The 27,343-nt window shown below is 40.4% G+C and overlaps 2 protein-coding genes across 12 annotated transcripts in view; one reads left to right on the top strand and one right to left on the bottom strand.

Annotated features, from left to right (window-relative positions):
* Positions 1–24,131, bottom strand: part of FRYL (FRY like transcription coactivator) — a 282,324-nt gene extending 258,193 nt beyond the window's left edge. For all 11 annotated transcript variants that reach the window (XM_054253361.2, XM_078367237.1, XM_078367241.1 and 8 more), the window contains exon 1: positions 23,908–24,131. The gene's annotated coding sequence lies outside the window, so the exon portion shown is untranslated. The remainder of the gene's footprint in view (positions 1–23,907) is intronic.
* A 322-nt stretch (positions 24,132–24,453) lies between these two features.
* OCIAD1 (OCIA domain containing 1) overlaps positions 24,454–27,343 on the top strand; it is a 75,590-nt gene continuing 72,700 nt past the window's right edge. Inside the window, exons 1-2 of the mRNA XM_035293733.3 lie at positions 24,454–24,860; positions 25,035–25,250. The gene's annotated coding sequence lies outside the window, so the exon portion shown is untranslated. The remainder of the gene's footprint in view (positions 24,861–25,034; positions 25,251–27,343) is intronic.

The raw sequence follows: 27,343 nt of genomic DNA, 5'->3' as shown, positions 1-27,343 counted from the left end.
TTGAAGCACCAATTTTTTTTAATTCTGATGAAATCCAATTTATGTCTAACATTTAATCTTTTGTTGCATGTGCTTTTGGTGTCTTACTTAAGAAAGCTTTGCCTAACCCAAAGTCACCAAGATTTGCTCTTATTTTCTATGAAATTTATAATTTTAGCTTTTACATTTAGGTCTACGATCTATTTTGCTAATTTTTATGTATGGTATGAGAAAAGAACCCAAATTTACCCTTTGGCATTCGGAAATCCAGTTGTCTCAGCATCATTTGTTGAACAGACCACTCTTTTCCTCCACTGAATTGTCTTGGTGCCCTTGTCCAAAAAATATTTTTAATTAAAAAAAAATTCAGGTCAGGTGCAGTAGCTCACACATGTAATCCCAGCACTTTGGAAGGCCGAGATGGGCAGATCATAAGCTCAGGAGATAGAGCCCATCCTGGTCAACATGGTAAAACCCTGTCTCTACTAAAAAATACAAAAACTAGCCGGGCATGGTGGCATGCATCTGTATACTCTCAGCTATTTGGGAGGCTAAGGCAGGAGAATCCTTTGAACCCAGGTGGTGGAGGTTGCAATGACCCAAGATTGTGCCACTGCACTCCAGCCTGGCAACAGAGCGAGACTCCATCTCAAAAAAAAAAAAAAAAATTCAAGGGACCATAAATGTAAAGACTTACTTATAGACTCTCAATACTATTTAATTAATCTATATGTATTGACACTTTTTAAAAACTAAGGTAAAATCTACATAACAAAATTAACCATCTTAAAGTGTACAATTGAGTGGCATTAAATACATGCATTGTTTTACAACCAATAAACACCTCTATCTCTTTCTAAAGCATTTTCATCGCCCCACAAGGAAACCCCATACCCATATTTAGCAATCACTATTCCCCATGTTGCTGGTAACCACATCGCAAATTTGTGTCTCTGTGGATTTACCTTTCTGGAAACTTCGTATCAATGGCATCATACAATTTGTGGTTTTTTTTTAAGGTTCATGCACTTTATAGTATATGTCAGTACCTCATTTTTATGGCTGAATAATACTCCATTGCATGGATATACCATATTTTGGTTATTCATTCGTCAGCTGATGGGCATTTGGGTTGTTTCTGCATTTTAGCTAATGTAAATAAGGGCTGCTATAAACATTCATGTACAAGGGTTTGTCTGAATACCTGAGTGCAGTTATCTGGAAGTATATACCTAGGGTGGAGTATCTGAATCACATGACAATTTCACATTTAACTGAGAAACCACCAAACTGTTTTCCACAGTATGCGCACCACTCTCCATTACCACAAGCAACGTGTAAGATTCCAATTTCTCCATAACTTCACTGACACTGTTTGTTTGTTTGTCTGTTTATTTGAGAGGGAGCCTCACTCTGTTGCCCAGGCTAGAGGACAGTGGCATGATTTTGACTCACTGCAACGTCCACCTCCCAGGTTCAAGCAATTATCCTGCCTCAGCCTCCTGAGTAGCTAAGACTACAGGCAGGAGCTATCACGTCCTGTTAATTTTTGCATTTTTAGTAGACACTGGGTTCTACCATGTTGGCCAGGCTGGTCTCAAACTTCTGACCTCAGATGATCCACCCACCTCAGCCTCCAAAAGTGCTGGATTTGCAGGTGTGAGCCACTGCACCTGGCCCTGAATCATTTTCAGTTGTGACAACCAGAAGTGAACACAATACCCTAGGTGTAGCATTGGGTACAGGACTGTGCACACTGCAGAATAATATAAGACTAGCATGCTTCCTCTTCTCAACCTCCTCCTTCTATTAGTCTAGACTATGATTCTGTGAAGCCCTCCGGTAGTCACACTTTATATCCATATTGAGTTTATTAATTAAAATACTCTAGTTGTTTGTTTTCAGTCACATCTCCCTCACCCTTGTGAGCTGGTTTTTTAACCCAGGTATGAAACTTGACACCCAGCTCCACACTAAGTTATCTCCTTAGCCATGGCCCACTATTTCACCCAGAAATACTATTTCCATTAAGTTAATGTCAGAAAATTCATTTCCTCCAGAAATCTGATACACATAGCCTCAACATTTTCATTCACGTCATTACAAAAAGTAGACAATAAATTTCCACATGCTACTAGAAGTTTCTCTCCAGTTGTGACCAATTCATTACTCATTAACTCTTAGAGGTATTACTCAACCAATCCATTTCTACCTAACTGTGTGGTCATCCAAGCCAACATTATTCAGCTGATATTATCCCCCTTGTCAGAAATGCTGCAAAATCTCTAGCTGAAATCTAGTTATACCATACCTTCTGCATTCTCCTGACCCATCCTCTAATAATCCTCTCTAACAACAAGGCTGACCTAACATAACTGTCTTTATTGAGGCCATGTGATACTTTTCTTTAAAAATGTAATGAGTCAATGTTTTTAGCACATAAAGCACAATGACTTTTAGATTAGGCCATGCTAGGCTTCAAAACATACTGAGACTTTTATACCAACATTAAAATATAATTTAAAAAGCAGTATATATCACTGAAGGCAACACAAGGAATTAAGGCATCTCATGCATTCTACTTGAGACTATCAAGACAGATGTGTCAATTTACTGCAACTTAAGTTTATAATTTTTTAAAATTCTACAAGTCTTTCCTCAACATCAAAAATTCAATTAAAAAAAAAAAAAAAAAAAAAAAGAGGCCAGGTTTACTGGCTTTTCCCTGTAATCCTAGCACTTTGGGAGGCCAAGGCAAGAGAATTGCTTGAGCCCAGGAATTTGAAACCAGCCTGGGCAACACAGGGAGACCTCATCTCTACAAAAAAATGAAAAACATTGGCCCGGTGTAGTGGCACATGCCTGTAGTCCCCAGCTACTCAGGAGGCCAAGGCGGGAAGAATTGCTTAAGCCTAGGAGGTCAAGACTGCAGTGAGCCAAGATTGTGCCACTACACTCCAACCTAGGCAACAGAGCAAGTCTTTGTCTCAAAAAAAAAGGTTTTCCCCAAAATACAATTTAACAGGTAAACTTTTGTTTCTAATACTGTAGATTTTATGAAAACCAATTTCTGTAATTCCTTTAAGAGCATATTCCTCACTCAAATCACTCTCACAAAGCTGTCAGATATTGTTTCAGTCTAAAATGACCTCTATTTTGCCCTTCCTGTGATACCTACTGTCTCTACCACTCACTCTGACACTAAGCCCTCTGAGGTTTGGTATTCATTGCCTGTTAACTGTACGATAATTTGCTAATTGTCTACAATTGGATCCTTCAGAGAAGCAATTCTTCTCATTCTATTCTAACTTCACCATAACCAACATAGTGTTTATTAGAGGAAATGCACTCAAATACTTTCAGTAATTTATATCAAATATAATAAACCCTATAAAGAATTAAAATTGCCAGGAGGAGCAGCTCATGCCTGTGATCCCAGCACTTTGGGAGGTGGAGGTAGGAAGTTTGCTTGAGCTCATTAATTCAAGACCAGTTTGGGCAACATAGTAAGACCCTGTCTCTACAAAAAATTTAAAAAGTAACCAGGTGTGGTGGTACACACCTATATCCCCAGCTACTTCGGAAGCTGAAGTGGGGAGGACTGATCAAGCCCAGGAAGTTGAGGCTGCAGTGAACCATGACTGCGCCCCTGCACTCCAACCTGGGCTACGGAGTGAGACTTTGTCTCTAAGGTGAAAATCATCTGATACCTCCGAAGACATTTAAGGTTGTCTGGTTCATCCGGGTGACTGTAGTATGGAGACTAATAGGGAAACCAGGCTCAAGCAGAGGACTTCCCAAGACAAGGCAGCTCTGTGCATATTCCAAGGAGTAGAACAGAAAATGAGAGGTGAAGAAAAATGTAGAAGATGGGGGTATGGAGGCAGCAAACCACCATGGCATATGTATAGCTATGTAACAATCCTGCAAGATCTAAACATGCACCCTAGAATTTAAAGTATAATAAAAAAGAAAAAGAAACAGGCTTCTAAGGCTCAAGTGAAAAACTAAAGGACATCTTTTTCTGTGAAAAAGGAAAACTAGACATGTTGTAGTAGACAAGGGTTAACGTTAGCAGGCTGTGTTAAGAAAGAAAACATTTATTTAGCTCCCAATATGTATGTCGTAGGCACTAAACCAGTTTCCCACTGCTGCTGTAACAAACTACCACAAACACAGTGGCTTAGGACAGCACATATGCATTATCTTACAGTTCTGGAGGTCGGATCCAAAACAGGTCTCACAGTTAAATTCAAGGTGTCAGCAGCACTAAGAATCTGTTTTCTTGGATTTAGAAGTTTAGAGGCTGCCCTGCTTCCTTGACTCGGGGGAACACCCAGCTGATTTTTTAAATTTATTTTTGTAGAGATGAGGGCTTGCTGTGTTGTCCAGGCTGGTCTCAAACTCCTGGGCTCAAGTGATCCTCCCGCCTTGGCCTCCCAAAGTGCTGGAATTCCAGGTGTGAGCCCCTGTGTCTGGTCTTGCTGGTTCTGACTCTACTGCTTCTACTTTTCAGGACCCCTGTGATAACATTAGGCCCAGTCAGTAATCCAGGCTAATCCTCCTATCATAGGTCGGCTGATTAGCAACTTTAATTCCATCTCATGCCTTCATTCCTTTTGCCATGAAACATATCATGCACGGGTTCCAGGAATTAGGCATCTTTGGAGGGCTCCTGTTCTGCCTAGCACAAGCACTATGTTATGCGCATCCTTTACATCTTATTTCATACAACAACTCTAAAGGAAATTTTTTTTCTCATTTATACATGCAGAATCTAAGGCTATCCATGGTATTTTGGGAGACTTTAAATAACTTGACCTGAAGTACAACGAACCAGGATTCAGAGACTGCACCCTCCGTCAGTCTATTTCTAAACCTCTTTTTTTTTTTTTTTGAAACAGTCTCGCTCTGTGGGCCAGGCTGGAGTGCAGTAGCGCAATCTCAGCTCACTGCAACCCTCTGCCTCCTGGGTTCAAGTGATTCTTGTGCTTCAATCTCCTAAGTATGGCATGTGTATTTTTAATTTTCATTTTATATACCAATTGTTCTTTGTTATTTAATTCATTTGTACACTGATTTTATAATCCTGTGACCTTGCTAAATTTACTTATTCTAATCATTTTTTCTAGATTCTGAAGAATTTATTTTAGCGTTGTCTACATACACTATTATATCATCTTCAAATAAAGAGTTTTACTTCTTCTTTTCCAATTTAGAGGACTTGTATTTTTTTTTTTCTTGCCTTATTACAAGAACCAGAACTTCCAGGTCAATGTTGAATACTTTTAGAATAACCTTGTCTTATTCTTGACCTTGGGGAAAATGTTGTCATTCATCATTAAGTATGATGTTAACTGTAGATTTGTTTATTTATTTATAGACTCTCTCTCCGTTGCCCAGGCTGGAGTGCAATGGTGCAATCTTGGCTCATTGCAACCTCCACCTCCTGTATTCAAGTGATTCTCATGCCTCAACCTCCTGAGTAGCTGGGACTACAGTCATGCACCACCATGCCAGGCTCATTTTTTCATTTTTAGTAGAAACAGGAGTTTCGCCATGTTGACCAGGCTGGTCTCTAACTCCTGGCCTTAAGGGATCCATCCACCTTGGCATCCCAAAGTGTTAGGATTACAGGCCACCCTCACTACTCTCTATTAGTGTGTGTGTGTGTGTGCGCGCGCACGCGCGCACATACACACAGACACTGAAGAGGAAATATGCAAAAAGCATTTTTTTGCCTTCTACTTCAACCAAAACCACTTTCTCCTTCTGTCTCCTTACATTTGAGATCTCTGTGCACAATTTGGTTTGAAGAAAAGTTTTTTACATTTCTACTTTTCACCATGCTATATTCCATGTAGGCTTTGAATGAAAAGAAGCCATATGTTAAGAAGCAAGGGTAAAATTACATGAAAAGGTGACACAGATGTGAATATTTATATTTTATATAAATATCCAACATATTTATATAAAATCGTGGGTGCATAATGGCATTATGTCAACAATTGATTATCACTGGTCCCACAAGATTATAATGAAGCTAAAAAATTCCTATAGCCTAGTGACACTGTAACCATAGTAATGTCAAAGGACAATGCACTACTCCTGTGTTTGAGGTGATGCTGATATAAACAAACCTCTGCACTGACAGTCATATAAAAGTGTACAGTAATATCCTAGGCCCTCAGATTCACTTCACTACTCACTTACTGACCCATCCAGAACAACTTCTAGTCCTATAAACTCCATTCATAAGTGCCCTATGTAGGTTTTTTAATCTTTTATGCCCTATGTTTACTGTACCTTTCTTTGTGTAGATACAAGAAACATAGAAAAGTATCTAAACAAATAGCTAAACATAGAAATACTTATTTGTTACAATTGCCTACAGTGCTCAGTACAGGAATATGTTATAAGAATCTGTAGCCTAGGATCAAGAGATATCACACAGCCTAGATGTGTAGCAGGCTGTACCACCTTGGTTTGTGTAAGTACATTCTATGATGTTCACACAATAACAACAATCAGTAAGGACACATTTCTCAGAATGTATCCCCATTGTTAGGTGTATGGCTACATCTCTGACCAAAATGATGACAGGAGGTGGGGCCTTTGGGAAGTAATTAGGTCATGAGGGTAGAGCCCTCATGAATAGGATTAGTGCCCAAATCAGGAGAGACAAGAGAGCTAACTAGCTCTTTTTCCACAAACTGAGGATGCACAGAGAAGTCCAAAGTCTGCAACCTGGAGGAAGGTCCTCACCTGTATCCAACCATGCTGACATGTTGATCTCAGACTTCCAGCTGCCAGAACTATGAGAAATTAATTTCTATTGTTTATGAACCATCCAGTCTATGGTACTTCATCACTGCAGCCGGAACCAATAAAGACATTCCCCAAAGTGTCTTTATTGGCTTAGAGATTATGAACATTAGAACATATCTTGACACATATAGCCTACTGTTTTGCAGGATCCCATCAACCATATGTGAATGTATTAATACTGTTCTTTAAAAAAAATGATTACTGGGGTAATATGACTGACTTCCAAGTGTCCCTTCTCCTCTAATAATGAACTCTTGCGTTGTTTCTTGGCCCATTCCTAAACACTTGGGTAACAATAAGTTATATTTTTTAACATCCTTAAGGATAGGTTGCAGACACAGGATGGAGATCAGGGAGGGGGTACATGACAGATGGCAGAAGCTTTGGTGTTGAAGTGATTGGCAAATGTCTTTTATTTAATATATACCTCTAGAGGAGCCATTTTTTATCTTTCCTGTGTCCTGGGCCCTGTGACTGAGGATCTGATGAAAACTACAAACCTCTCACTGGAAAAATGCACAAGAACACACACTCAGATTTTTCATACAACTTATTTTATTGGATTTTAAATTGATCACCATCACAGACCATATGAAACCCATCTTTGCGAGTATTTTTGCATGTCTCATGTTTAGCTTTGTGCCAAAAGTTGCTCTATCCAGGAATAAAATCCAAAGTATACAATAAAACAAACCAAACTTTAACTATTTTCAACAAAAATGTACCAAAATAATGATAACTTTGGCTATATGACTTCTGGTACAAAAGCATGGTTCTAAGAAAAGACCCAACCTTTTATACTATTCTCCAGGGAACACTAGGAAAAATGCAGGTGTTAAACAGAGACAAAGCTCAGGTCCTCATAGTAAGGAAAGAATTATGTTGACTGAATTTAATTAGTGTTTCCCCAAACAATAACATTTTATATTTGTCCATATTTATAAAAGGAAAGATATGGTTTCAGAAATTGAGAGATTTCAGATAAATTCAAATACTTGGAGGCCAGGCAAAGTGGCTCATGACTATAATTCCAAGCACTTTGAGAGGCAAGAGGATTGCTTAGACTAAGACTTTGAGACCAGGCAAGGCAGCTTAGCAAGACCCCGTCTCTATAAAAAATTTAAAACTTAGCTGAACATGATGGCATGCTCCTGCAGTCCCAGCTACTCAGGAGGCTGGGGCAGAAGAATCACTTGAACCTAGTAGGCGGAGGTTGCAGTGAGCTCAGATTGCGCCATTGTACTCCAGCCTGGGTAACAGAGCAAGACTCTGTCTCAAAAACAAATTAAAAAAAAAAAGACCTGTGTTCCTAATACCTAATCATTCAAAATGTATTAAATTCAAACTGGAGTACATGCATCCCTTAAAAGTAAGATGATCAAGGCATTGAGTGAAAAGAAAATACTAGAAGATTATACATATTTGTTATCTTAAGGTTAAAATTTAAACTTTATTAAGGCCATATATGACAAGCTCCCAGCTAAGGTCATACTAAACACTGAAAAGCTTAAAGCTTTTCCTCTAAGATCAGCCAAGAAAAGGGTACCCACCTTACTACTTCAATTCAGCATAATACTAGAAGTCCAAATATGAAAGGCTGAAGGAAAACTGTATCTGTTTGTAAATTATGTAATCTTATCTATAGGAAACCCTAAAGATTCCACCAAAAACAAACTAACAAACAAATTCAGGCTGGGCACTTTGGCTCATGCCTGTAATGCCAACACTTTGGGAAGCTAAGGTGGGCAGCTCACCTGAGGTGAGGAGTTCGAGACCAGCCTAGCCAACATGGCGAAATCCCGTCTCTACTAAAAATACAAAAATTAAGCTAGGCACAGTTGCGGGGGCCTATAATCCTAGCTACTCAGGAGGCTGAGGCAGGAAAATTGCTTCAACCAGGGAAGCAGAGGTTGCAGTGAGCCAACATCACACCACTGAACTCCAACCTGGGCAACAGAGCAAGACTCCGTCTCAAAAACTAATTAATTAATTAATTAATTAAATAAGTTAAGTTGCAGGATACAAAATCAACATACAAAATTAATTGCAGCCAGGCACAGTGACTCACACCTATAATCCAAGGACTTTTGGAGGTGAAGGCAGGAGGATCACTTGAATCCAGAGTTCAAGACCAGCCTGTGCAACAAAGTGAGACCTCATCTCTACAAAAATTCAAAAGGTTAGCTGGGTATGGTGGCATGTGCCTATGGTCCCAGCTACATGGGAGGCTGATACAGGAGAATCACTTGAGCCCAGGAGATCAAGGCTCCAGTGAGCCATGATCATGCCACTGTGCTTCAGCCTCAGCAACAGAGTGAGACCCTGTTTTCAAAAAAAAAAAAAATTAACTGCATTTCTATACATTATCTGAAAAAGAAAACAATCCTATTTACAACAACATCAAAAAAAATAAAATACTTAGGAATAAATTTAAACAAAGAAGTGATAGGGCTGTACACAGACGAAACTGAAGATAATACAAATACATATAAAAATATCCCATGTTCATGAATTGAAAGATTATTTTGTGAAAATGTCCATACTACCAAAAGCAATTTATAGATTTGGGGCAATCACTATCAAAATTTCAATTGCATTTTTCAAAGAAATAGGAAAAGCAATTCTTCCCACCCCCAACCCCTAAGATGGAGTCTTGCTCTGTTGCCCAGGCTGGAGTGCAGTGGCACCATCTTGGCTCACTGCAACCCCCACCTCCCAGGTTTAAGCAATTCTCCTGCCTCAGCCTCCCAAGCAGCTGGGATTACGGGTACCTAAAAATGTAATTTTTACATTTTTTAGTAGAGACAGGGTTTCACCATGTTGGCCAGGCTGGTCTTGAACTCCTGGCCTTGTGATCTGCCCACCTCAGCCTTCCAAAGTGCTAGAATTACAGACATGAGCCACAGCGCCTAGCCAGGAAAAGCAATTCTAAAATTCATATGGAACCCCAAAGGCCCCAAAGAGCTAAAGCAATCTTGACCCCAAACAACAAAACTGGTAATATCACACTTCCTGATTTTGAACCACATTACAAATCTATAGCAATCAAAGCAGTATGGCACTAGCATAAAAACAGATAGATATCAATAGAGAACCCAGAAATAAACCCATAAAGTTAACTACTTTTCTACAAAGGTACCAGAAATGCACAATGGGGAAAGGACAGTCTCCTCGATAATGGTTTGGGGAAACTGGATAGTCACATGCAGAAGAACGAAATTGGATCCTCATGTTACACCATACACAGATATCAAGTCAAAATGGATTAAAGCCTTAAACATAAGGCCTGAAACCATAAAACTATTAGAAAAAGCATAGAGGGAAAGCTCCATGACATTGGTCTTGGCAATGATTTTTTTGGATTTGACACCAAAAGCAAAGGCAACAAGGCAAAAACAAACAAGTGGGACTATGTCAAACTAAGAAGTTTCTGCACAACAAAAGAAACAACAAAATGAAAAGACAACCTACAAAATGGGATAAAATATTTACAAAGCACATATCCAAATCAGGTTAATTTCCAGAATATGTAAGGAATCCATACAACTCAACAACAACAGTAAAAAAAGCCCAATTTAAAAATGGGAAAGGCCAGAATAAATACTTTTCCAAAGACAGACATACAAACAGGTCAATAGGTATATAAAAAGGTGCTCAATATTACTAAATATCAGGGAAATGCAAATCAAAACCACAATGAGGTATCTCATATCCAGAATGGCTAGAATCAAAAAGACAAACTGTAACAACTGTCGGTGAGGATGTGGAGAAAAGGGAACACTTACATATGTTGGTGGGAGTGCAAACTGGTACAGTCAGTTTGGAAAACAGAAGGGAAGCTCCTCAAAAATTAAAATATAACTGCCAAATGATCCAGCAATTCCACTACTGGGTATATATCTAAAGTAAATAATATCACAAGCTCAGAGAGATATCTGTACTGCCATGTTCATTGTGGCATTATGCACAACAGTCATGAAGTGCCGTTGTGAGTTTTGTTTGAGAGGAACTGTGCGTAATGCCCGCAGTCTGTTCCCTGAGAAGCTGTAGGGGCTAGTGAGAGTCCACACTCCTGAGACTTTTACCTTTCTTCAAGACACGAACAAAAGAGGTCTGATGATGACAGCTGTTTCCTTAACAGCCAGGCCCCAAGAATCAGTGACTTTTGAGGACATGCCGGTAAGGATGGGATGCAGGAGGGCTTTGAGGCTGTTGGCCTTCCGAACATCACCCACTTCCAGCCAGCTCTGATCTCTCAGCTAGAGCAAGGCAAAGAGCCATGGTCCAGCCAGCCACAGGAGGCCCTGAGTAGGAGGAGCAGAGAGCAGGCTCACAAGATGCATCTCAAACAAAACCCAGATTTACCTACTCAGCTGAAACAATATCATATACAATACAATTTAAAAGTCCTCAAAATCATCAGTGCTAGGAAGTCAGAAGAAAGGCTTAATTCTTTTTTCTTTTCTTTTTTTGTTTTTGTTTTTAGTCAAGGCATTCATCAATAGTACAAAGGCTTAATTCTTTACCTTTAAATACCAGCTTTCAAAGTAAAGAGTTGATTTAAGAGTTACTTTAAATGATGTCAAATGAATAGTTTCTTCTGCAAATTCATGGATTTCCACAGATTTAATATTTTTCAATTCATTAAAATTATGTAGTTTGATGTTAAAAAACAGATAAATAAATCATAATATATATCTATATAATATATAGATAGATAGCTATGCACTATATTAGTCTGTTCTCACACTGCTAGAAGGCATACCTGAGACGGGGTAATTTACAGAGAAAAGAGATTTAAGGCTCATGATTCTGTGAGTTGTACAGGTTTCTGCTTCTGGGTAAGCCTTAGGAAACTTAAAATTGTGGCAGAAGGTGAAGAGGAAGCACACACAGCCTTCACATGGTCAGCAGGAAGAGACAGGTAAGGGGGACATACTTTAAAATGACAATAGCCACATCTTCTGAGAACTCACTCACTATCACAAGAGCAAGGGGGAAATCTGACCCCATAATCCAATCACCTCCCACCAAGTCCCTCCCCCAACATTGGGGATTACAATTCGACATGAGATTTGGGTGGGGACACAGAGCCAAACCATATCATGCACACACATACAGAACTGAACATTATTAAGCCTTAAAAAAGGACATCCTGCCATTTGCAACCATGTGGATGAATGTTGTATACATCATGCTAAGTGAAACACACCAAACACAGAATAACGAATACAGCATGATCTCACCAATATGTGAAATCTAAAATTTAAAAAGCCAGACTCAGAGTAACAGAGTAGAATGGTGGCTGCCAGGAACCAGTGTGTGGGAGAAAAGGGGAAATATTGGTGAAAGGGCACAAACTTTCAGTTACAAGATGAGTACTTCTAAAAACCTAATGTATAGCATGGGTGGTGGGAAGCAGTGTCATAGAGGTGGCAGCAGCAGAGGCTTCTTGATCCAACTTCCTATTCCTGGATTGCAGCTAACGGGTCCATTCCCCAGTCTCTAGAGTATCCGGAGGCAAGGACAGCAATGACACAAGCTCTGGATTCCAGCAAAGTCCCAGCGGAGCCCACAAAGCTCCACTTGTGGGTAACCTCTGACTGATTTGGACTCAAACATTGCAGTCCACCCTAAAACCTGCTGCTTGGCCCTTCTAACAATTCAATAAGCACCTAATATCTTGCATTCAACGGCTTCTAGCTTAAAATGCTCAAGGGGGTTTCTTTTCCTGACACTGAATACTGTAAGTAAAGGTTTCCTAAAGGAAAGGTGGCAGCTGCACACCCTTAGGGGTGGCTTGTGATGTCCTCTTGTTTGTTCCCTTCCAGGATACAACAACACACTGCAGCTTACAGTAGATCTGCAGATCTCGTTTGAATTATGATAGCACTCACAAATGGACAATTGGATTCTTAAAAGATTTTATGAAAAAGGATAGATGAGACATAATATTAATAAATCAAAATACAAGCAAGCAGAATGAAAATGGTAGAGCTGGCAATTGTTCTGTTACCAATATCAGTGCTTTATCAAAAATTACAAGGTAAAAAAGTAATTATTTTGTAAAACATAAAACCTTCAGCAGAAAACAGAGGAGAAAATCTTGAGGACCTAGGACTGGGTGAAGAGTCCTGAGACTTAACACAAAAAGTACAATTCGGCCGGGCACGGTGGCTCATGCCTGCAATCCCAGCACTTCAGGAGGCAGAGGCAGGTAGATCATGAGGTCAAGAGTTCGAGACCAGCCTCACCAACATGGTGAAACCCTGTCTCTACTAAAAATACAAAAATTAGCCAAGTGTGGTGATGGGCACCTGTAATCCCAGCTATCCAGGAGGCTTAGGCAGGAGAATAGCTTGAACCCAGGAGGCAGAGGTTGCAGTGAGCCAAGTTCACACCATTGCATTCCAGCCTAAGTGGTGAAGCGAGACTCCATCTCAAAAAAAAAAAAGTACAATTCATAAAAGAAAAAAATTGATTAAACACCATTATATGGCTGAGCACAGTGGCTCACACCTATAATCCCAACACTTTGGGAGGCTGACGCAGGAAGACTGCTTGAGGCCAAGACAACATTAAGACTGCTTGAGACCAGCCTGAACAACACACGAAGACCCCATCTTTACCAAAAAAAGAAAAATTAGCTGAGCATGGTGGTGGTACAGGCCTGTAATCTCAGCTACTCTGGAGGCTAAGGTGCAAGGGCCACTTGACAGGAGGTAGAGGCTTCAGTGAACTATGATTGTACCACTGCACTCCAGCCTGAGTAACAGAGTGAGACCCTCTCTCGAAAAAAATGAATAAATAACAACTAGACTATATGAAAATGCAAAAGTTTTGCTCTGTGAAAGATCCTCTTAAGAGGATGAAAAGACAAGTCTCAGATGCAGAAAAATGCTACATACCACGTAACTGGCAAAGAACTTCTATCTAGAATATATAAAGAATCCTCAAAACTCTACAACAAAAAACAATACCATCTGCCCCTTAGGGAAACAGTTAATTTAGGGAAAGGCATATTAAAACTACAACATTATCACTATAATACTATTAGAACAGTTAAAATATGAAATAATGATAATACAAAATGTTGGAGAGGATATAGAGAAACTTTTCATATGGATGAAATGGAACTTTCCATATATTGCTGATGAAAATATAGTCACTTCGAAAAATAGTCTGGCAGTTTCTTATAAAACTAAACATACACATACAATATGACCCCGCAATTGCACTCTTGGTCATTTATACCAGAGAAATGAAAACTTTAAAACTGTACATAAATATTCCAAGCAGCTTTTTAATTAACAGCCAAAACCTGGAAATAGCTCTTACGTTCTTCAACAGGTGAAGAGTTAAAGTACGTACTGTGCTATGTTCATACAATAAATACTTCTCAGCCATAAGAAGAAATGAGCTATTGTGTGAGACAGCTTGGATGGTTTTCTAGGACTCTATACTGAGTGAAAAACTCAATTGCAAAAGGTTACATACAGTACGATTCCATTTAGGTGACATTCTCAAAATGACAGAGTAAAATGAGAATTAGTGGCTGCCAGTAAATGGAGATAAGGAGGTAGAAGCAAACCTTGAGCTTCATGAGGGAGTTTCTTGACAGTGGTGGGGCAGTTCTATATCTTGACTGTGGTGGTGGCAGTTACACAAATCTACCTGTACATACACATATAAAGGCATCTACAAAAATTTTATCAAATTGCCCAGAACTGTACACACACATACACATAAATGAATTCATTAAAAAACATGAAATCTGAATGTGGCTAATTAACAACATTGTATCAGTTTCCTAGTTTAAGGTTATTAATATATTATCCTATATAAGATGTTATAACTGGGGAAAACTGAATGAAGGTGACACAGGACTCCCTGTAGTATTGCCGCAACTTCCCATGAGTCTATAAATACTTCAAAATTAAAAAGAAAAAAAATTTTAAAGTGATGACATTCAATCACATTTTTCTTATGTACCAATATTTTAAGTGGGGTCAAAAACATGCAACTACTACATTTAAATTATTCAAAAATGTTTTTCATCCTTATCACATTTTTTGTTAATGTCTTATTCTGAACATGATTTATAGAATACAGTTTACAATAAATAAGTATACACATATTGGGAATGACTACTCAATTTTTTATACTGCTGAAATAAAGTTTTGCAGACCTCTGTTACAGAGGCTACAAAATTCCAAGGTACCATCCATCCCTTAAATTTTTTACTTGGGGAAGAATGTTAGAATAGGAAAAATACTAAGCTAAGAATAACAGAAAAAAAAATTTTTTTTTTAGTTTTTTTGTCATTTCCTTTCAAATCTACACCTGCAGAAAAAGAACAATTCTAAACAAGCTGCAATCTCATTCTCATCTATAAAAATGCAGACATTCTACTGTATAATTCCTAAAGACATTCTAGCTCCAAAAACATTAACTCCAAGGTAGGAAAAAGTGAAACAATGAAAAACATGCATGACAAATTCTAACTAGTATTTATTGAAAGTACATTAATGGTTCAGTAGTGTCAAGAATATTACATACAAGACATGGTCTAAACTGTATCAACACAAATACAGAAAAAGGCATCTGCAAAGATAGGTTTACCTCAATGAAACAGATTAAGATCCAGTTTAAATAAAAATATTTAGATAACAGACATATCTGGCTATTTAACATGCAATCTCATAGTGCTTTAAGGCCTTTAATTTCTGCTCTTTGAATTATATTGTAACAAACAATAAACACACCAGTACATCCAAGTTTCCTGGTATACATGCTTAGGGTTATGAGGTTCTTACAAGAAGTAGACTAGCAAGCCATTCAAAAAGGAAAAACAGTTCTTCTCCATCCACTTGAGTTAGACTTAAGACAATTTTTAGAGGTTCATTATTCAGGAGAAGTTAAACAACCACAAGGTAATATCTACCATCCTGTTATACCACCCTTGGCTATCCAGAAGCATCACTTAGCCAAAACAGAGTCCAAAACCAGAAAAAAAACTCAAGTCCTCTAAGCAGTAAAAACCAACATAACAAGCCCTAGCACTTAAGCTCCATGCACAGGAAGTCCTCTGGTTTCTCACCCAGAAGAACATTCTGTCATTTTTATCCACCAATCAGCAAGTACTGTGTTGGGTTCTGTTCCCACAGCACATTGAAAACATCGAATTAGAAAGAGGAGACTACCATGGGCAGGTATAACAAGGGAAAACAAAGAGATAACAGTTAACAGTAAAGTAATAAGCAAATCAACCCCCAAAACCAGACATGCTTTAAAAAGAAATGGTTGCACCAATACACAAACAAAATATGATGGTCTGTACATTGCTGCTGGCTGAGGACACTAATGGCTGAAGTTCCTTTTGCAAATAAATTATTGTGAGTTCACTGTTATCCCAGACACACAAATATAACTGAATCTATTAGCTACTTGCTAAGTAAGGTGATATGTATTAGTGTTTCATATGTACCATCTTTTAAGGTAAAAGGATGCAGGTTATATTTTGAGAATTTTCTGTAATTGTTTTCATTAACAGTACTTTTACAGGCTTCTGATCATTTATTTGTCTTTTTAAGATTAGTTTGAATGGCAATTTTTGATAGTCACTTGAGCCTAACTTATAGAGGCAACAGTAAACCGTGACTGCACCACTGCACTCCAGCCTGGGCAACAGATCAAGACTCTGTATCAATCAATCAATCAATCCATAAACTTGGATCTACACACATCAAGGAATGATGTACTTGAATCGACTCTTAGTATTTATACACACTGAAAAGGATCAAGTTACACAGGAATACACATTTATCAAGACATACATTCACCGAACTAATATTTTTTAATCAGTATTATAGATGCATAACCCATCTTAAGTTTTTAAATGGAAAAATAAAATTAAAATTACGCCAGGCGCGGTGGCTCACGCCTGTAATCCCAGCACTTTGGGAGGCCGAGACGGGTGGATCACAAGGTCAAGAGATTGAGACCATCCAGGTCAACATGGTGAAACCCCGTCTCTACTAAAAATACAAAAAATTAGCTGGGCATGGTGGTGCGTGCCTGTAATCCCAGCTACTCAGGAGGCTGAGGCAGGAGAATTGCCTGAGCCCAGGAGGCGGAGGTTGCGGTGAGCTGAGATTGCGCCATTGCACTCCAGCCTGGGTAACAAGAGCGAAACTCCGTCTCAAAAAAAAAAAAAAAAAAAATTAAAATTAAAAATTATCTTTCCAGCATTCTTCTTTTTTTTTTGAGACCAAGTCTTGCTCTGTTGCCCAGACTGGAGTGCAGCAACGGGATCTTGGCCACTGCAAACTCCGCCTCCCAGCATTCTTTACTATTGAACTAAATTAAACCACATTTGAAGCTTACCCTGAAATGAAGAGACCTATAAAAAAAGAAAAAGAAAAAAAAGAAGAACAATACAAGGAATTCTGAGAAGTTGAAATATTACACTGAAATCCATTCAGGCAACAAAGAACACGTGAATATTTTATATCCTAAAAGGCAAGGCTGCACTGCACTAAGTAAACAAACTAATGTTCCTTTTTCATCAACTTTCAGATGCTCTTAACAACAACAACACTTTAACCTCTCTGAAGTATGGACACTGAAACAGCAATGTATCTTACAACTGCTGTCATTCAACAGCAGGATGTAGTTGGTGAAAACGTTCGGTTGATCCCTCCTGGAAAGATCAAGAAAGCACCAGTATCAAAGTGTCTTAGGTTTGATCAAAAATAGTAATTCAAAATAATCTATAAAAGACAAAGAAATGACCAGAAGCCTGTAAAAGTACAATCAATGAAGACAACTACAGAAAATTCTCAAAATGTAAACTGCATCTTCCTACCTTAAAAGATTGTACACATAAATTACTCATCACACTACTTAGCAAGTAGCTATTATTATTATAAGACAGAAGATGAAGACTAGTAGAGCTGATGGAAATATCTGTGATCATAATGATCAGCCAATCAATAAGCACTTATTAAGGGTCTACCAGGTCACTAGCAATATGCAAGAGTAATACAAATCCATCATGATCAATCTAAGAAGCACTATTTTTGAACCAGTTTAAGGGGCAAATGTTGTCACATCACATTCATCAATAATTAGAACTAAGTACTTTTAACTTCTTTTAAAATACTGCCCTTTGAGTCCAATCTGCAAAACTTGAAATATAAATTGTTTACTTCAAGACAGTCATCAAATGATTATGTTAGTATAAGGAAGTGTTAGCAGAATGAGTCTAATGATTTTCATAGGGGAAAACAAAATCTTTTTTTCCGACTATATGATGGGTTAAATTTTCTCTTAAAGCCTTTCTACAGCCAGGCTCCGTAGAGTGTGCCTGTAGTCTCAGCTACTCGGGAGGCTGAGGTGGGAGAATTGTTTGAGCCCAGGAGTTCTGGGTTGTAATGCGCTATGCCAATCGGTGTCTGCACTAAGTTCAGCATCAATATGGTGACCTCCCAGGACCGGGGGACCACCAGGTTGCCTAAGGAGGGGTGAACCGGCCCAGGTCGGAAACTGAGCAGGTCAAAACTCCCATGATGATCAGTAGTGGGATTGCGCCTGTGAACAGCCACTGCACTCCAGCCGGGACAACATAGCGAGACCCCGTCTCAAAATTAAAAAAAAAAAACCTTTCTACAGTGGCTCAAACCTGTAATACCAGCACTTTGGGAGGCCGAGGCAGGCGATTTGCTTCAGCCTAGGAGTTCAAGATCAGCTTAGGCAACATAGCTCTTTACAAAAAATAGCCGGGTGTGGTGTTACATGCCTGTGGTCCCAGCTACTCGGGGAACTGAGGCGAGGGGATCATTTGAGCCCAGCCGGTGGAGGCTACAGTGAGCCGTGGCTGTGCCACTGTACTTTAGCCTGGGAAACAGAGTGAGACTCTGTCGCAAATAAATACATAAATACCTTTCTAAACTTGTAGTTATACACATCAAGAAATCAGGTACTTGAATCTATTCACAGTATTTATTGTACATATTGAGAGGGATCAAGTTACAAAGGAATGTACATTTATTAAAATGTTATTTTGTATTTATCTAGAATATCCAGAATAGGCAGATATAAACAAAGATAATGATATTCTTTGAAATGCATGATTCCTGTAAATTATGTATAAGAAAAGACACAACTACATTTGCAGAATTTCAGAAATGCTTTGCTCCACAGGAACAGCAGTGTTTGCAATCCCAAAGAACAATTCTAGGCTCACAAGTTTAATTCAACAGGCTCCATGGACCTTAACCCATCTCCGGTGGAAGACCAGTTTTGTTTGCTAGGCTGTTTTGGAAGAGGCTATGCAGAACAATAAACAAATGAGTGAATAATAAGTTCACCAAAGGATGCACTTCACATAAGCTACCTTTAACCCACACGTTCCACTGTGCTCTTATCTAATTAAGGCTTCTTCTCAGAGGAGCTCATGACTTGTGACACAGACAAACTTAATCTTACCCTCAATGCCTAGCATGGTACACACTATAGGTGCAGTTCTCAAAAATCTGCTAAATGAATGGAGACTTTTTTTTTTTTCAGCTGATTAGGCCCCCCTGGCTACTTACAGCTGGGTTTTCTATTTAGGATCCCTTAGAAAGCCTTTCTGCCCTCTGAGGTAGCTTAAAGACACACGTGGAACAACAGACTCTTCTCACCTACTTCACCGGCCTAAACTGTAGCCCCCTATTTACAATTAGCAACCTAATGTTTGAGTGATTCCACCATGAACAAATCTACATTTCTCCTTGGGCTACTATAAGGAGTGCCCGCTGGGAGTCTCAAAGCAATTTTTAATGCTGTCTCTCTTGAGAAGTAGAATCAAGAAATGAGAAGAAATTAAAGTGTGTACTCCAAAACTATTCTGGGGTAAATGCAGGTAAACTGTTCAGGCACACAGGTTTTGATCAATTTTTGCAAAGATTATGAAGTCTACATTTTGAACACAAACATACTGGTGATAGCCTTGTATCCTAAGGTAAAAAGGAACCAGAATTACTGAGTCTGGAGAAATTATTTTAAAAAATAAGTATATAAAAAATGATTAGCTTTCTCTACTCCCAATAAACGTAATTTACTAAAATCTGCATGAGAAACAGTTTAAGACAGTCCTATACAGAGGTAAAAGGAGAAAAAAAAGGAAAAAAACTGAAAGAATAAACAAACCATTAACGATGTTACAGTGTGGTAAGTGCAGTGTTATGGGACACTTTCCTTTTCTTTTTCTTTTTTTAATATAGTTGGAGTCTCCCTATGTTGCCCAGACTGTTCTTGAACTCCTGTGCTCAGCCATCTTCCTCCTCAGCCTCACAAAGTGCTGGGATTACAGGCATAAGCCACCAAGTCTGGCCACTTTTAATGTTGAAATTATGCACTTATTTCATAATAATATTTTACCATGAGCATGTGAAACTTAGATAAGAAAAAACTTTTTTTCCTTTAAACACACATACACACATTCCCCAAATAAAAATAATTTAAACTTCTTTACAGTGATTTTTCTAGAATACTGGTGGGCTATTAAAACTGCCAAGGTTTTTATATGTTGCAGGTACTTCAAGCAACAGTAAAAATGAAAGGGTTCTAACTTCTGTTAATAGTTTTTACCAAACTCCACAATCTAATAAAATACATACATACATAACCACACTGTAGTAAGTCAGACCATGGCTTGTACTGTAAGAGGATTTTACAGCAGCCAAAGCAAACAACAATCATTTGTGATTAGGAGAACAGAGGAAGATCTTGCAAACAAGGTGATATCAGAGCTGAGCCAGATGGATGGTCCCTGTCACTATGTAATAATAGTTGAAATTCAGAGTACACACTCTGTCTCCCCAAAATATTTTATACATAAAAATAGCTCTAATAGAGAACATACACCCCATCTACCGACAAAACTACTTTATTAAAAAATTTATTTAAACATATATTCTAAAATTTGCTAAAGCCTTGAAAACTTCTCCACTTCTAACAATCAATTACATGAATTCTGTGTCACTGTTTCTTTGTCCTTGTTACTGCACTGACATGCCCACTGCCTTTTTCCTAAGAATTTTGCACCTTCTCATTATACTGTATACATCTGATTTGCTGACTCTGGGTCTAATTTAAAAAAAAAAAACCTGTATACATTTGAGAACAAGACTGTCATCCATTTCTCCTTTATCTCCATAAATACTGTCATCAGTTTCTACTTTACATAATACCCTTTAAATAAATATATACTCAATAGATGTTATGACAGATAAAACCTAGTTCTGAATAATCGTGATAATGTGTTCACCATCACTAAAGATGTCTGTGGAACAGATATTATAAATAATTAAATCACATTTTGTACACAGAACAAAGAACCTCTAGATTGACATATCTTCCTCCAACCACAAGCCAATTACTGGTCTTTAGTATAAAATGTTCTGAAAGGTATTTATTTTTTATAAAAACTAACTCAAGCGAACTTTACAGGACGTTATCTTTTTCTGTCACAAAGACCTAAAATAACACATTTATTGGGTACTAAAAAGGTCCTAGGTGATACAGTGAATCTGCACAGAAATGGAGGATAGTCCTAGCTCCCAAAGATCTCAAGAAACAGTTCAAACTCAAGAAATGTGTGCATATAAAACAATGTGTTTAAAACAATGGAGAAAGCACACAAGAGGAAAAAAAGGCTTTTCCAGGAAATATGGTCTAGATATTTCAAAGATAATTATTTCTGAATGTTTTCTTTATATGTGCTTTTAAAAGTTGAGAAATTCTTTCCTTTATTGTTTAAATAAGTTGGTAAGTAAACAAAGACAGACATTTAAAAACTTGGTTTAACCGTCTACTTTTTATTATGAGACAGGAAGGAAGATTAGGCCTAGATACTTGCCTGACATCCTTATCACAGAAGCGGATCAAAGAAAAAATAGAAAAGAAGAAATATTAGGTGAAACAATGCCAGATACCATCAACATGACTACAAACGGCCAAGCATGGTAGCTCAGCCTGAACCCCAGCACTTTGAGAGGCCAAAGCAGAAGGATCGTTTGAAGCCAGGAGCTGGAGACCAGCCATCCACATAAAAAATAAAGTGAGACCACCAACTCTACAAAAAAAAAAAAAAAAAAATTAGCTAGACACAGTAGTGCCCACCTCCATTCCCGGCTACTCCAGAGGCTGAGGTGATCACTCGAGCCCAAAGAATATGTTTTTGAGTGTCTTCATTTTCTAAATTCTGTGGAAAGAATAGATTTGTCTTTCAAACATTATCTGATATTGGGTTTCAATTTCCCAAGTAGTTTCTCTATTTTTACTGCTGAGCCTGTGAATTTACAATGTTCCACATCACTCCGGAGTTACTGGACAGTAAGTTAATCGATGAATACTTTTAAAAGTTGTATTGCTTTAATTTAAAAAAAAAAAAAAAAACTGGATCACATGTTCCGACAAAATTCCCTCTTTTAGAGAACTGATTTTATAAAATAATTCAGAGTGGAAGAAAGGACAGGATGGAATGCTATTTTTGATAATGAGTAGCAAAAAAAGACCACAGAATAACACACCCACTGCTACTTTGTTTATACGGTTGTAACTTGCACATGCAAGTACTCTACAAAGTATTGCTCAAGAAGAAACTGTCAAAAATGAATGCTTATGAAAACATTCTTCACTAAGGCCTCTAACAAGGAATGTACTATCTCTGTGATTCCTCAGCAAGTATTGACAGGTTAAGCAGAGTGATAATGCTCAAGATGAAAAGACCTATTATACTAGTTTTATCAATAGTAAAAGCTGTTGGTACTAATTATAATGCCTATAAATTCAGTAGCAGAATCAACTTTACAGGCGCTATCTCCGAGGCAGCACAGTATTTTATAAAACCAACTTTATTTCCATCAAAACTCTTTTTTTCCCCATAATCCGACAGACCCTGGCAACCTGTTTTGCTGTGTCTTTTTACCCCTACCCTTCCAAAAGAATCCCAGCCAGTGACTCGAGATGATATTTTCCGCAGTTCAAAGGTAAGGGCAGCTCCACTAAGAACTCTTGTCTCTCAGCAGCACACACCCTAACCCTTGTTTTTCTTTTCAAATCTTGATCTAGGAAAGGTTAATGCTCCTATCATTGCCAATCCACAAAAAGAAATGCTATTTCAGGTGTCGAGGAACGAAACTAGGATGGCAGGAAAGACCAGCAGCAATCAAGAACCATTTCGCCCTAGAAACCAGCCTCTCCAGAACGCAGGAAACCAGTCTATTTTCCAAAGAACCTGCCACCGGGAAGCAACAACTTCCATCAAACGGCAAAGAAAAGTTGCAAGGAAGAGCTCAGCGCCCAGGCAGCCTGCCCGGCGCCGAGGCTGAGAGCAGCAAGCACTCTGCAGGCCGAGTCGGCCAGCGGGCGGTGGCCGCGGCTCCGGAAGGCTCCGGGTACCGGGGTGCGCCGCCGGCTTGGGGCGGCGCGGGCACAGCGCCCGCACCCCTCCCCACGGCCGCGAGCGGTGGGCGGAGAGACCAGAGCAAGGAAAAGGCGGACAATGCCGGGCCAGGCTGGCGCGCTCCGTCGGTCCCCGCCAACCCTGCCCGCCAGGCCCGCCAGCCGCCGCGCTCAGTGTGCTCCTCAGCCCTCCCCTCCCAGCCGGGGCGGCGGAGCCGTGGCCGCCGGTCTTCCTCCGCCGCCGCCGCCTTCCTTCCCGCGGGGCGGCTCCCGCGAGTTGGTGGCGAGGCGGCGCGCGAGGGAGCGCCGGGCGCGCGCGAGGAGAGCCAGGCACTGGAGGGGAAGGGGACGCGCGGGAGAGCCAAGCGCGCGGCGCTCCCCGCGGACCCGACCCGGCTCGGGAGGGTTTTCGGTTGAGGCTGGGGCTGCGCCGCCGTTTGGTGTCCGTTACGAGCGTCGGCCCGGGCGGCGCCGCTTGCCAGCCATCCCGGCCCGCCTCCCCTCGGCGCCCACCAGGAAGGGCAGCGGGCGAGGGCCGGCGACCTCGTCTCCCGCCCGGGCTGCGCTGCCGGCGACGGGCATCCAAGCGCCTGCCCCGGAGCTGGAAGAGAAAGTAAAATGAAGCGCCTTTCCCCAGTCAACACCTACCCGTTCCCAGTCCAAGTGAAGCTGCCTCGCTCCTCCAGCGCCGCCGATCCCCGCCCTCGGGCACCTGGCTCAGTTCTCTTGACAATGGAGCGTCCCCTTTAAGGAATAATCCGATCGGAACCGATCTGTGGTTAAACCTCCCTCCGACTCTGATTTTAACCGGATTTCTCTCTCGCTCTCTCCCAGAGCCCGACGGGCGCCCGGCGGTGCTGCGAGCTCTGCCCACCCCCTTCCCTGCCCCGCCCACCCCCTGGCCTTCATGATTGGTGAGAAACACTACAACAGGAACAGCGATCCTCGCTCTCCACTGGACTAGTCAGCCGCCGCTCAAAGTTGCTCCCACCTTCTCCCCGCCCCTTTTCCCGGGTTGGTCCTCCCGCTAATCATTCTCTGTCCTCGCTTCTAACGTCGCTTTGGAGAATTGGCAGTCAAGCCTCGCCATCCCGCCTCCGGAAAGCGAACTTTATTTTTATTGGTGAAAGAACATCTTCCTGTATACCTGATTGGGCAAGGAAGGAACTAGTCTGCACGCCCCCTACCATTATTACTCTCCCTTTACGGGCTTGGGAAACACAGCTGTAAAGTCCTCCCCACTTTGCTTTCTAGGAGCTCCTTTCCCTTTAAATGTTGTTGGGGGTCGAGGACAAACTCATATCCTATATTGAAGAAAGCTGGAAAGGGACAAGAGAAAAATTCAAAATTTTCTCCCGATGAGTAATGCATCCAGAGCTGGCGCTCGGATCCTGCGGAACCTTATCCTGTGGTCCAGTGAATGGAATGGTTAGAATTGAGTTAGAATACCTGAAAGTCCAGTGCTAATTCTTCCTGAGATTTACTCAACAAGTTTCGTCCACTGTCCGCTCTACTCATACCATTGATTGCACTGGCATTTTGCCACCCGAAAGAGCTTTAATCAAGGTATCTGAAAACCTGGAGGTTTCCTTGCTTGTCTAGTAAGTGTTCATTTAGAAAAGCATTTAAATTATTTCCATTATAAGTTCCGTTTAAGTCACGTCCTCTGTGACGTTCCGGCGTTTGCATGAGACCTGTTACTTTTTTGAAAAAATTAAGTAGATGGTACCCTTATGTCATTCTCAAAGTGCAGGACTTCTTTCCCCACACCCCAGGTCAGTTGAACCCAAGTCGGTACCATAAGGCTGATTCTTGAACGACTGAGGTGCCTCTCGGGAGAAAACGCATCTCTCAGAGGGAGTCTGATACCAGAAGCTTCACCCTGGAGCGGAAACTCACTCATTGAAAAGAGAAGAAATTACGGGAAAGCCTAGTGTGGCGTCTGCATTAGAATTTCCCCAGGTTCCCAGGGAAGCTGCAAGAACCAAAAGGTTTGTTGCCACTAAAATCGAGCACAGGTGCAGCTCGGTACCCATCTAAGAATGTTAGGGGAAAATGGTTATGTGTTCTCTCCCTGTTTGCCAATGAACTTTGGAAGACTGTACCCCAGGGTACATTTGCAGTGATACCCCCAGCAGAATCTAATGGTGCCAAGGAAGTGTCAGTGCTCAGCAGTACCCTAGAAAAGGGGCTTAATGACAGAAGGGTAAGTCAACATCAGTAGTTGGCAATCCACAGGACTTTTCCCCACGTTCAGGTGAAAAATTTCATGAGGCTACCCAGAAATAAGGAAGAGCAGGAGACAAAAGTGAACGTTGTGGGAAGGTGTCACTACTTGGGGCAAGAGACAATGAACTATCTAGGTTGCATTTATATGGCCTTCACAGATACATACATTCTCCCTATTAAGTCCCTATAACTAAACCCCTATGCTTAGCCTATTCTGATTTTACTGTATATTAAAACTGCAGTCAAGCCAAACGGATACTTCCGGTTTACTCATTTACTACTCTCAAACTTTGAGACTGCTTCTGGGTTCTAATATTCTACATTAGAATATAAGAAGAGGCTAGGCACGGTGGCTCATGCCTGTAATCCCAGCACTTTGGGAAGCTGAGGCAGGAAGATCACCTGAGGTCAGGAGTTCAAGGCCAGCCTACCCAACATGGTGAAACCTGTCTGTACTAAAAATACAAAAATTAGCGGGGCATGGTGGTGGATGCCTGTAATCCCAGCTACTAGGGTGGCCGAGGCAAGAGAATCGCTTGAATCTGGGGGACGGAGGTTGCAGTGAGCTGAGATTGCACTACTGCACTCCAGGCTGGGTGACAGAGCAAGACTCCAACTCAAAAAAAAAAAAAAAAAAAGAATTTAAGAATAATAATATTCAGAATATTCTATGCACTGATATCTAGTATGATTTTCTGGAGATATCCAGCATTTCAGGCATGTACACACCTGCAGCTTTTGTTCAAGGTCTAGGTGATGTTTTCATGTTTTTTTCTGAAACACCTGTCCTGTGATATCCAGCTTGCTACTGCCCTGTTTTGCTGCACTGGTAGACTGGGCGTATAACTAAAGAAGGCAGTCTACAGTAACCTCTAGATTCTCTTACTTGCATTGAACCAACTATGCTGAGATCATCATCTTTCAAATATAATTTGTATTATTCTTTTCTCTAAATTTTTCATATTTGCCCACAAGAGGATAATTTATCACTTTTTAGCCCCCACACACAACTTCCTGGTTCTAATACTCCTACTGGTATTTTACAGCAAAGAAGAATTATAAAAATCTACAAATCTAGAGCTTACAATGTCAGGTTATTCTTGAGAATGTGCAGTGTTGCTGAAAACAGCCCCAGTTCTAACCCTGGAGAACTTTACAAGTTGTACTTTATCTCCCTCTGTTAGTTTCCCATTCTAAGCCCAATCCCCACTCTTTAAAAAGAATATTTCTCAGCTGAGTGCGGTGGCTCACACTTGTAATCCCAGCACTTTGGGAGGCCAAGGCATCGAGACCAGCCTGGGCAACGCGGTGAAACCCCTTCTCTACAAAAAATAGAAAAATTCGCTGATGGGAGTGGTCACGGGCCTGTAATCCCAGCTACTGAGGAGGCTGAGGCAGGAGAATCACTTGAACCCAGGAGACGGAGGTTGCAGTGAGCCAAGATTGCACCACTTCCCTCCAGCCTGGGTGACAGTCTCGCTCTGTTACACACACACACTCACACACACGTGTGCAGACTAATGCAAATAAAGCTTTTTAAATTCTTGCATGTAGATGTTTGTTAAAGTATTTTAAATGGTGAAATATGGACAGGCATGGTGGCTCATGCCTGTAATCTCAGCACTTTGGGAGGAGAGGCGGGCAGATCATCTGAGGTCAGGAGTTCAAGTCCAGCCTGACCAACATGATGAAACCCCATCTCTACTAAATATACCAAGAGCTCTACTAAATATACAAAAATTACCAGATGTGGTGGTGTGTGCCTGCAATCCAAGCTACTCGGAAAGCTGAGGCAGGAGAATTGCTTGAACCCAGGAGGCAGAGGTTGCAGTAAGCCAAGATCACACCACTATAC

Source organism: Callithrix jacchus, chromosome 3 (assembly GCF_049354715.1).
Source record: "Callithrix jacchus isolate 240 chromosome 3, calJac240_pri, whole genome shotgun sequence".
Classification (NCBI taxonomy): Eukaryota; Metazoa; Chordata; class Mammalia; order Primates; family Cebidae; genus Callithrix; species Callithrix jacchus.
Note: the sequence above shows the minus strand (reverse complement) of the source record. Positions and strands in the feature narration are given on the sequence as shown.